The sequence below is a fragment of the Leopardus geoffroyi genome, chromosome A1 (genome assembly GCF_018350155.1).
Source record: "Leopardus geoffroyi isolate Oge1 chromosome A1, O.geoffroyi_Oge1_pat1.0, whole genome shotgun sequence".
Classification (NCBI taxonomy): Eukaryota; Metazoa; Chordata; class Mammalia; order Carnivora; family Felidae; genus Leopardus; species Leopardus geoffroyi.
Genome location: NC_059326.1, coordinates 145,219,544 through 145,232,077, shown reverse-complemented (window position 1 = coordinate 145,232,077; position 12,534 = coordinate 145,219,544). Strand labels below are relative to the sequence as shown.

The 12,534-nt window shown below is 35.3% G+C and overlaps 1 protein-coding gene across 5 annotated transcripts in view; it reads left to right on the top strand.

The window, feature by feature from the left end:
- The window catches only part of SSBP2 (single stranded DNA binding protein 2), a 313,722-nt gene that overhangs the window by 17,459 nt on the left and 283,729 nt on the right, over positions 1-12,534 (top strand). The gene's annotated exons all lie outside the window — the stretch shown is intronic.

Genomic DNA, 12,534 nt, shown 5'->3' with positions numbered 1-12,534 from the left:
GGCTCTGTAGTAAGTCCATTTACCTTTGCTGGTTGGTTGCTTATATGGTGCATAGTAAGAATTTATACTATGGATATACTTCTTATTATCTGTTTTGCTTCTCCTCTTGCCAAGGCTAGGAACTTTGAAATATGTAAGTTACTTATGTTGTGTAGTAGTAGCCTGCTGTCATTTAAAATACAGTTGAGGGAGGGAGATGCTTGCATTGAACTAAACAAAAACCAAGGTGAAAAATATCTTATTTTAGGTTTACCAGGCCTTTAAATTATTAAAGATGGCTTTGAGATGCTTTGCTATGTTGTCTATTTTATTACATTTTTTTTCTTGCTTACGGTTATTGTGGAAGTAATACATAAATTAAACAATGATCTTTTTACCTATGTGTTGAAGAAATTATAAAGGCAAAGTAACAGGTACAGGTAAAAAGTAACAGGATTTTGCTTCTCCGTGTTATCTACCAACTCATTTAAGTAGCTTTAGCCCAAATAAAATAGTCTAAATTATCAATTCTAATCAGAAAATGTCATTCTTGGGGCCCTGGGTGGCTCAGTCAGTTGAGCGTCTGACTTGATTTTGGCTCAGGCCCTATTCTGACAAAATATAGCCACTGTCACATGCTTTGGGAGATCTTTCAGTTTCCTAAGCTATATTGCTACTGGCAAATGCTGCCTAAAATTGTGACATTTGGGCAGATCAGAATGAGTTATATAGAAAGAGGAAAGGAATCAGTAAAAATCTAGGGTTAATAATTACTTAGATTTCTTAACAAATAAGATCCATTAGCAAAGTTGGAAGACACTATAAAGGACAATTCTTGAACTTGTTTGATTTTAAATAAAATAGTCTACTTTAGGTAAATTCTAATAAACTGATATTATGTGAAATATATAGCTTATCAGTGAGAATATTTCAGTTTTAAGTCTAATGAATTACTACTTGTGTGGCTGAATTGGGGGTTTCTGACCTTCTCTTCCAGCTGTTGATGTATTGGTGGGGATCCCTATAATCATAATTTATTATGAGCAAAGGAGACTCATTTTTCTGATGTCTGAAAGTCATGGGAGCCCTCTCTATTCCCTCTATGTCTACTACTATATGACTAGTTCTCCTCTGGCTGACTTCCAAGTTACATTTTTCATTCAATGGAATACTGAGATTGTTGGGGTGTTTAGATATCTATATCTATATCTATATCTATATCTATATCTAGATATATATATATATACACACACACATATATACACATATATATGTGTGTGTGTGTGTATATATATATATATCTATCTATCTATATATATATATATTGTATATATTGTGTTGGTGACTGATAGTATTTTATCTTGCTGATTGATAGTATTTTTATCTTGTTGTTTGACATTAAAATGAACTCAGGAAGACCTTTGTCTATTATTGGGAGATTCTAGATGTATTTATTTTGCTTGACAAAGAAGGCTACAATTTTAACAAGTTTATTAGAATATTTTAGAAATTTAAATATTTTGATCCAAATTGGAGGGTCTTATAATTTAGAATTACTTTCTAAGACCTCTTTTCTTCCAGTTATGAGAGAATTATTCATTTAACTTTTTTAAAGGCAGAAGTTGAATGCTTTTTGAATGTGCTGTTTCCTAATTGTCTAAAATGACAAGAGATAACTTATAGCAATGTACTAGGCTGCTAAAATAGCTGACTGGAGGGAGTGCTTTTTTTTTTTTTTTTTTTTTTTTTTAACTACAAAGGGCATAAGATATTCTATTTTAGTGATAGGTGTATCTGCATAAAACTCAATTTTACCTGTAGTCAGGGTTTCTTATATATGAATCTTTCAAAGTAACCAGGCTGCAGAGCTTTATGCCAAAAGCAGCTTTGTGGTTTGACAGTGTTCAGATTGCTTGTTTTGCTTTTATTTATTTGTATATGTAATTTATTGTACCTGTAAAAAGGGAAGTTCTTATAAAAAGCAACAAAACAGGAAAAACAAGCAAGTTGTCATTTCTTCTGGTAGATCGTGATGTAGAGATTAGTTCAAAAAATTAAGTTTGAGAGATTCCATTTAATCTTGGTAGAGTTTTGATAGGAAGTTGAACATGTAAAAGTAAAAGTATTTTTTTAAAAATTAAATTAAAAATTAAGCACATTATTTACAAGATACTAAGAGTAAACTTACAGAGTACATTGGCATCAGTATTTATTGCATGTGTTGAATTCCAGAATATAAATTATAACTTTGTTCCATAAAGGCCAGTAATTTTTAATACGTTTATATAGTATTTATCCATACTATGGGTCATGGATTACCACTTTATTTTGAAAAAAGAGAATTATGTTTTCATATTTACAAACTGAGAAAAAAGAATTAAGAAAAAATTGAAGAGCCAAATGGTTTAACATCATATATCATTGATTTTTGGATGTTCTTGTTTAAAATAATTTTATATTATGGTTCTGATTATGTTTTTCTACTTTTGATGTAGCTTTGTAAGGATTACTATTAAGACTTTCTAATTCACATAAATGAATGATATCAGAGATAATCTTGATTTGACATAAGATCAAATCAAAGACCATTTTTTTAAGTTTATTTACTTGTGGGGAGGAGGGTAGAAAGCTGGGGGGCTGAATGTGAGCCAGTGAGGGACAGTGAGAGAGGGAGAGAGAGAGAATCCCAAGCAGGCTTGGTACAGAGTGCAGAGCCCAAGCCTGACTCAGGTCTCGAACCCAGGAAGCATGAGATCATGACCTTGAAATCAAGAATCCGATGCTCACCCAGCACCCCTCAAAGACGATCTTTTGGAACCAGTTTTAAATCCTTGAAGATAGAACTTCTCATTTTTCTATTTAAATTAATGTTGTAATATAAGAAAATTCTGTTTTGGGTTTTATCTTATCATCTTCCCAAGTTACATAGAACCAACAGGGAGGAGAGAAGCAAAGTCGTGGATATTATCCCTCCCAAGTAATCTACAAATAACTGGTTCATTGTTTCTAAAGGAAGGGGAAAGGATATGTTCTAACTTGGATGATGGTTTCTTCTATAGATGTGTTGAAACCTAGAAATGGAAAAAAATCACGTTAACTGAACTGTGTTTGGATAAGGTAGATGACTTTCTATTTTTTAAAGTTCTTTACTGGAATGGTTACTGGAACACTTGAAATGGATAAGCATTACTGCCTGAAGCTTATTTAAGGCAGCCAGGAAATCTTTCACCCTTGCTTGGCATAAGTAAAGATACTTTTCCATAGGATATTGCCAAAGATTCATTTGGCTTTGCAATCACCTGGACTGTTGTGATTACTTCTTTAAGGCAATAATTATACTCTATGAAAATATCAATCATTACTTTTAAAATCTGGTCATCTAAAAAAGGTAAAGGGTTAATGTATAATTTCTTAATAAACTATTAACATACTTGAATGACCTAAGGAAAATAAGATATTAAAGTAATGACTTCATCATCATCTTGCAGTCCGAATGAGGTAGATGTTACACTGTTTCATCCACAAAGAATCTGAGGATTAAGCAGTTAGAAACTTAAGGTCATACATTTCAGTATTTATAGAATATATGTGAACACTTTTTCCATCAAACATTTGTTTTTTAATGGATATAAAATTTCAGTGTTACTAGATGAAAATATTCTGGAGATGTTTCACAACCATGTGAATATACTCAATACTACTTACTGTACACTTAAAGATGGTTAAGATGTAAATTTTATGTTATGTATTTTTTTTTACCACATGCAAAAATACTAGTTAGAAGCGATTTCATTTTTGTTTATTAAATACATTTTCAGTGAAGAATAACAGGATGTAAAATGTTCACTATTTTAGTTTGTCATCCAAAGTGAAACTACTGAAATTTTATTGCTTAAGAGTAACCTGAGTTTCTACTAGTTTTGGCCTGAGCTATAAAAAATCTAGTTTTTTTTTTTCTTTACTATCAGAAGATTGTTTTTCTTTAAAAAATCTAGTCAATGATAGAAAGTTAAAAGATAAGCTACAAATGAGAATTGTGGTAGCACGGAATAAGTGTATTTCAGTTTGTCACTCTGAATGAGAAGTACACTTTTTTTTTTTTTTTTTTAATTTTTTTTTTTTCAACGTCTATTTATTTTGGGGACAGAGAGAGACAGAGCATGAACGGGGGAGGGGCAGAGAGAGAGGGAGACACAGAATCCGAAACAGGCTCCAGGCTCTGAGCCATCAGCCCAGAGCCCGACGCGGGGCCCGAACGCACGGACCGCGAGATCGTGACCTGGCCGAAGTCGGACGCCCAACCGACTGCGCCACCCAGGCGCCCCCTGGATTAGCATTTTAACATCAAGGAAGTAATTCAACTTCTCTGGGACTTGATTCTCATTTATACAATGAGGGGAGTAAGTGCTTGTAAAGTGCCTGCATCATTGACTAGCATATATAGTTAATTATCATTCATTGTCTCTCTCTCTCTTTTTAAATGTTTGTTTATTTATTTATTTATTTTAAAGTTTTATTTGTTTTTGAGAGAGAGACAGAGAGAGTGAGTGGGGGAGGGGCAGAGAGAGGGGGAGACACAGAATCAGAAGCAGGCTCCAGGCTCTGAGCCATCAGCCCAGAGCCCGACGCGGGGTTCGAACTCACGGACCGCAAGATCGTGACCTGGCTGAAGTCGGACGCTTAACCGACTGCGCCACCCAGGCGCCCCAGAAGTACACTTTTCAATAGAGATAAAATTCAAATAAGCTCGCGCACTTTTAGAATTACAGGTTTTTGACTATGTGAAATGTCTTTTTTTTTTTTTTAAGTTTATTTATTTTGAAAGAGAGAGAATGCACGCATATATGGGAGAGGGGCAAAGAGGGAGAGAGAGAATCTTCAGAAGGCTCCTAGCTGTCAGTGCAGGGTGGGAAGGCTTGATCCCACAAACCCCTGAGATCAAGACCCGAGCCAAAACCAAGAGCTGGTTGCTTAACCCACTAAGCCACCCAGAAACCTCTGTAAAATGTCTTTTAAAAATACAATTATTTGGGGGTGCCTGGGTGGCTCAGTCATTTAAGTAACCAACTCTTGATTTAAGCTCAGGTCATGATCTTACTATTGTGAGAACCAGCCTGAGTTGGGCTCTGCACTGAGTGTGGAGCCTGTTTGAGATTTTCTCTCTCCCTCCCCCTCTGCTCCTCCCCCATGCACTGGTGTGCTCTCTCTCTCTCTCTTTCAAAAATATACAATTATTCTGTGGCTGTTTTTCAATAGTGAGAGTAAGGCATTTGTTTTCAAATACACTGAAAAGTGTGTACTTGGTAGGTGTTGTATAGTTTGGTGATGCCAAGTTAATTTTGATGCCTTTTCATGTGACAGAACAGGAATACAACATCTCACTCAACTAAAAAACAACCAACCCATGGAAAAAGCCAGTCTTTTTTTTCTTTTTTTTTTTTTTTTTTTGGTGTCTCTCTCATGACTATCAACATTTATTTTATGTACCTATATTTTCTAAAACTATTACCCTTTTTAAAAAATCTTTTAAAAACAAAGATTGATAATATTGAGCCAATCATTCATTTAGAATTTGATATTTTAAATTATAAGATTTGGTGCATTTATCTCTGTAACTGTGCATTTTTTAATTTTGGCCATAATTATAGAGGTCCAAGTTAATAATATTCCTCAGTTTGTGGCACAGTATCATCTTTGGTCCATCTCAGGCCTTTCTGCTATCTAATTCACATTCATTCACTCATTCATTTGTTCTTATCTACTTTCATGCCCCATTTCTACAACTCCAGCCCCATAGGTCTATCCAACTTGCCATCCACGTTTATATGCATGTATACACACACACACACACACACACACACACACACACACACACAGTCTCTATAACTACTGCATTGGAGATTTGTTATTTTGCATTGTCTAACTGCTTGAGAATTTCTTTGAGGTATTTCTTTTTTCCTTTTTTTTTTAAAGAATTATTTATTGTCAGATTGGTTTCCATACAACACCCAGTGGTCATCCCAACAGGTGCCCTCCTCAATGCCCATCACCTACTATCTCCTCTTAAAAAGAGAGAATCTAACGTATCTGAAGCTAGGATAGTTCAGATGAAATATTTAAGGACAAATACAACCTAACTCAGTGATTTATAGGAAGTAAATAAGTTTAATGTGTTGAAAGCATTGAGAAATCTAAGAGAGATATTATTTACTCTTTTATTAACTCATTGACTTTTTGTAACTCACTAATTAAAAGATAAATAACATTTTCCATTAAAAACCAAATTTGGTTATTTGCAATTGGTTATAACATTGCATGGGACCTCATAGGATTCAGTAAATGTATGGTTTCTGTTTAATGCCACACCTACCAATTTCCTTTCTTTTCTTTCTTTCTTTCTTTCTTTCTTTCTTTCTTTCTTTCTTTCTTTCAGATTTTATTAAGTGATCTCTTTACCCAATGTGGGGTTCAAACTCACAACCCCAAGATCAAGAGTTGCATATTCTGCCAACTGAGCCAGCCAGGTACCCCCACATCTACCAGTTTATAAATTGCCTTGACCTTTTGCAAAACTTAATTCATGCTTGGGGGCCTTAATTGTTCAATATGATTTGGACATCAATCAAGCAAAAAGAATTTATTTCCTAAGCAATAAAATATGTAGTTTCCAGTTGATAGTCTGGTTGGTGACAACCCTCCCCCTTCAACATTATCACTTTTTTCTTTTTTTCTAATCTTTTATTTATTTTTGAGAGAGAGGGAGAGAGAGAGCAGGTACATGTGAGCAGGGGAGGGGCAGAAAAAGAGGGGAACAGAGGATCTGAAGCAGGCTCTGCATTGACAGCAACAAGCCCAATTCAGGACTTGAACTTACGAACCGTGAGATCATGACCTGAGATGAGATCATGACCTGAGCTGAAATCTGACACTCAACTGACTGAGCCACCTAGATGCCCCCAACACTGTCACTTTTGATCCACACTACTATTGTGTGTGGTAAGCATGTCAGATTTATCTCTCTTTTAATAAAGGAGAAGTTGAGACTGAAGACTTTAAACGACTTGCACAAAGTTACTTTGTTGTGAAGTCATTGTCAGGACTAGGACAAACCTTCTGATTTCTAGGCGAATGTTCTTAATTCTGTAGCTGTGTTTCCATACTCTTTTCCTGAAAGAACTGAAGGAGGTGACATAGTATGAAATCAGGCCATCTTAAAGTGGCTCCATTACTAATGTTTCAATTTAATGTGGCATAAGAAATGGTTTTTTAATGTTTATTTATTTTGAGAGAGAGAATGAGAGGGAGAGAGAGGGCACATGTGCAAATGGGGGAAGGGCAGAGAAAGGGAGAGAGAGAATCCCAAGCAGGTCCCTGCTGTCAGCACAGAGCCTGACATGGGGCTCAAGCTCATGAACTGTGAGATCATGAACTGAAATGAAGAGTCGGACGTTTAACTGACTGAGCCACCCAGGTGTCCCAAGAAATGTTTTATTAAAAAATAAAAGTGCTATTCCTTTTGACAAAACTTTGAAAATCATTGCTGTGTATCATTGTTGCTGCTGCTTTTTTTTGGGATGGAATCTCTAAGTCTAATCAATGTTAACTCTACAAAATAATAAAAAAAAGTCTGTGATTCCTGATATACTTGGTGAATTTAAATCATCTATCTTGTCATGTCACACTCCTCATTACATTTAGATTAAACTCAAACTTTTTATTGTGGCCTGTAGGATCATGAATGATCTGATCCTTGCCTAAGTCTCTTTCCTATAAGACAGAGTGAAATTAATTAATAATTAGTAGACTCCAAACTCCAAGAATGCAGAGACTATGTTTATCTTATTTACTCTTGAGTCCTTAGTCACTTTGCACATAGTTGGTCCTTGGTAAGTATGTATGTATGTATTTATTTATTATTTTTAAAGTTTATTTATTTTGAGAGAGATAGAGCATGAGTGGGGAAGGGCCAGAGAGAGAGGGAGACAGAGAATCCCAAGCAGGCTCTTCACACTTGGCACACAGAGCTTGACATAGGACTAGAACTCATGAAACCTTGGGACCATGACCTGAGCAGAAATCAGGAGTCGGATGCTTAACTGACTGAGCCACCTAGATGCCCCTCTGTTTATTTTTACATGTCTTGTTATCCCAGCATAATTAGTATAGTTTTTCTTCTCAGCTTTATGGAGATACAATTGACATATAATATTATGAAAGTTTAAAGTGTACAACATGCTGATTTTATATACTCATATATTGCAAAATGATTACCACCATAGTGTTAGCTAATACCTGTATCACTTCATATAATTACCATTTTGTGAGAACATTTAAGATCTTCTCTCTAGTAACTTTCAAGTGTGTAATACAGTATTATTAACTATAATTACTGTGTTGTACATCAAGTTTCTATAACTTATTCATTTTTTTAAATTTAAATGAAGTTAGTTAACATACAGTATAGTATTGGTATCAGTAGAACCCAGTAATTCATAACTTCCATATAACACCCAGTGCTCATCTCAACAAGTGCACTCCTTAATACCCATCACCCATTTAGCCCATACCCCCACCCACCTCCCTCCCAGCAACCTTAGTTTATTCTCTGTGTTTAATAGTCTTTTATGGTTTGCCTCCCTCTCTTGTTTTTATCTTTTTTTTCCCTTCACTTATGTTCATCTGTTGTGTTTCTTAAATTCCACCTATGAGTGAAATCATGTATTTATCTTTGACTTCACTTAGCATAATACACTCTACTTCCATCCATGTTGTTGCAAATAGCAAGATTTCATTCTTTTTGATTGCCAATATTCCACTGCCAAGTAACATTCCATATATGTATATATATATATATACACACACACACACAATGCAATTTATATATACATATACATATACATATACATGTATGTACATATATACATATATATATATATACACAACGGAATATATATATATATATATATATATATATACATATATATATATATATGCACACGCCACATCTTCTTTAACCATTGATCTGTTGATGGGCATTTGGGCTCTTTCCATAATTTGGCTATTGTTGATAGCACTGCTATAACATGTGCCACTTTAAATCAGCATTTTGTATCCTTTGGATAAATACTTAGTAGTGCAATTTCTGGATCGTGGAGTAGTTCTATTTTTAATTTTTTGAGGGACCGGCATACTGTTTTCCAAAGTGGCTGTACCAGTCTTCATTCCCACCAACAGTGCAAAAGTGTTCTCCATTCTCTGCATCCTTACCAACATCTCTTGGGTCCTGAGTTGTTCATTTTAGCCCTTTTAACAAGTGTAAGGTGGTATCTCATTGTGATTTTGATTTCTATTTCTTTGATGATGAGTGTTGAGCATCTTTTCATGTGTCTCTTAGCCATTTGGATGTCTTCTTTGGAAAAGTGTCTATTCATGTCTTCTGCCCATTTCTTCACTGGATTATTTATTTTTTGGGTGTTGAGTTTGAGAAGTTCTTTGTAGATTTTGGATCCCAACCCTTTTTCTGATATGCCATTTGCAAATATCTTCTCCCATTCCATCAGTTGCCTTTTAGTTTTACTGATTGTTTCCTTCGCTGTGCAGAAGCTTTTTATTTTGATGAGGTCCTAGTAGTTCATTTTTGCTTTTGTTTCCCTTGCCTTTGGAGATATGTCTAGTAAGAAGTTGCTGTGGCTGAGGTCAAAGAGATTGCTGCCTGTTTTCTCCTGTGGGATTTAGATGATTTCTTGTCTGACATTTAGGTCTTTCATCCGTTTTGAATTTATTTCTGTGTATGGTGGTAAGAAAGTGTTCAGTTTCATTCTTCTGCATGTTGCTGTCCAGTTCTCCCAGTATCATTTGCTGAAGAGACCGTCTTTTTTCTATTGAGTATTCTTTCCTGCTTTGTGGAGGATTAGTTTGCTATATAGGTTCTGGGTCCATTTCTGGGTTCTGTATTCTGTTCCATTGATCTATGTGTCTGTTTTTGTATCAGTACCATGCTGTTTTGATGATTATAGCTTTGTAATACAGCTTGAAGTCCAGAATTGTGATGCCTCCAGCTTGGTTTTCTTTTCAACATTACTTTGGATATTTGAGGTCTTTTGTGGTTCCATATAAGTTTTAGATGGTTTATTCTGGCTCTGTGAAGAATTCTGGGATTGCATTGAATGTACAGATTACTTTGGGTGGTATAGACATTTTAACAATATTTAATTTTCTAGTTCATGAGCATGGAATGTTTCTCCATTTTCTTTGTGTTTTCTGTAGTTTCTTAAAATTTTTTTTAATGTTTATTTATTTTTGAGAGAGAGAGAGAGAGACAAACAGACAGTGCGAGTGGGGAGGGGCAGAGAGAGAGAAGGAGACACAGAATCTGAAGCAGGCTCCAGGCTCTGAGCTGTCAGCACAGAGCCCAAGATGGGGCTCAAACTCACGAACCATGAGATCATGACTTGAGCCGAAGTCAGATGCTTAACCGATTGAGCCATCCAGGTGCCCCTCTTCAATTTCTTTTATAAGCTTTCTATAGTTTTCAGTTTTCAGATCTTTTACCTCTTTGGTTAGGTTTATTACTAGTTATCTTAGGGTCTTTGGTGCAGTTGTAAATGGGATCAGTTCCTTGATTTCTCTTTCTGCTGCTTAATTATTGGTATATAGAAATACAACCAATTTCTGTATGTTGATTTTATATCCTATGACTTTACTAAATTCATGTATTAGTTTTAGCAGATTTTTGGTGGAGTCTTTTGGGACTTACGCGTCGAGTATTGTGTCATCTGCAAAGAGTGAAAGTTTGACTTCTTCCTTGCCAAATTATATGTCTTTTATTTCTTTTTGTTGTCTGATTGCTGACGCTAGGACTTCCAGTACTATTTTGAACAACAGTGTTTAGAGTGGACATCCCTGTTGTGTTCCTGACCTTAGGGCCAAAGCTCTCATTTTTCCCCATTGAGGATGATATTAGCTATGGGTCTTTCCTACCTGGACTTTATGATGTTGATATATGTTCCTTCTGTTCCCACTATCTTGAGGGTTTTTATCAAGAAAGGATGCCTACTTTGTCAAATGCTTTTTCTGCATCTGTTGAGAGGATTATATGGTTCTTATCCTTTCTTTTATTAATGTGATGTATCACATTGATTGGTTTTTGGATATTGAACCAACTCTGCAGCCCAGGAATAAATCCCACTTGGTCCTGGTGAATAATTCTTTTAACGTACTATGGGATTCAATTTTCTAGTTGAGAAATTTTACATCCAGTTTCATCAGTGATATTGGCCTGTAATTCTCCTTTTTAGTGGGGTCTTTGGTTTTGGAATCAAGGTGATGCTGACTTCATAGAATGAGCTTAGAAGCTTTCCTTCCATTTCTATTTATGCAACAGTTTGAGAAGAATAGGTATTAACTCTTCTTTAAATCAATGGTAGAATGCCTCTGGGAAGCCATCTGGTCCAGGATTCTTATCTGTTTGGAGATTTTTGATAACTGATTCAATTTCTTTGCTGGTTATAGGTCTGTTCAAAATTTTTATTTCTTCCTGTTTCAGTTTTGGTAGTGTGTGAGTTTCTAGGAATTTGTCCATTTATTCCAGATTGCCCAGTTTGTTGGCATATAATTTTTCATAGTATTGTTTTATGATTGTATTTCTGTGGTGTTGGTTGTGATATCTCTCTTCTTCATTCATGACTATCTATTTGGGTCCTTTCTCTTTTCTTTTTGAGAAGTCTGGCTAGGGGGTTATCAATTTTGTTTATTCTTTCAAAGAACCAGCATTTAGTTTCATTGATCTGTTCTACTGTTTTTGTTGTTGTTTCCATGTCATTTATTTCTGCTCTTATCTTTGTTTTATTCTCTTCTGCTGGTGTTAGCTTTGCTTGCTGTTCTTCTAGTTCCTTTAGGTGTAAGGTTAGGTTTTGTATTTGGGACCTTTCTTGCTTCTTGAGATGGGCCTCAATTGCAATGCATTTTCCTCTTAGGACTGCCTTTGCTGCATCCCAAAGGGTTTGGACTGTTGTGTTTTCATTTTCATTTGCTTCCATGTTTTGTTTTGTTTTAATTTCTTCTTTAATTTCTTGGTTAACCCATTCATTCTTTAGTAGGATGTTCTTTAACCTCCATGTATTTGAGGGCTTTCCAAATTTTTTCTTGTGATTGATTTTAAGTTTCATAGCATTGTGATCTGAAAATATGCATGGTAGGATCTGTCTTTTTGTACTTGTTGAAGGCTAATTTGTCACCCAGTATGTGATCTGTTCTGGAGACTGTTCCATGTGCACTCGAAAAGAATGTATATTCTGCTTTAGGATGAAATGTTCTGAATGTATCTTTTAAGTCCACTTGATTCAGTGTGTCTTTCAAAGCCATTGTTTCCTTGTGGAAATTCTGCTTAGATGATCTGTTGTTGTAATTGGGGTATTAATGTCCCCTACTATTATGGCATTACTATCAGTGAGTTTCTTTCTTTCTTCCTCTTTCTTTCTTTCTTTCTTTCTTTCTTTCTTTCTTTCTTTAATGTTTATTTTTGAGAGAGAGAGACAGAGACAGAGAGAGACAGAG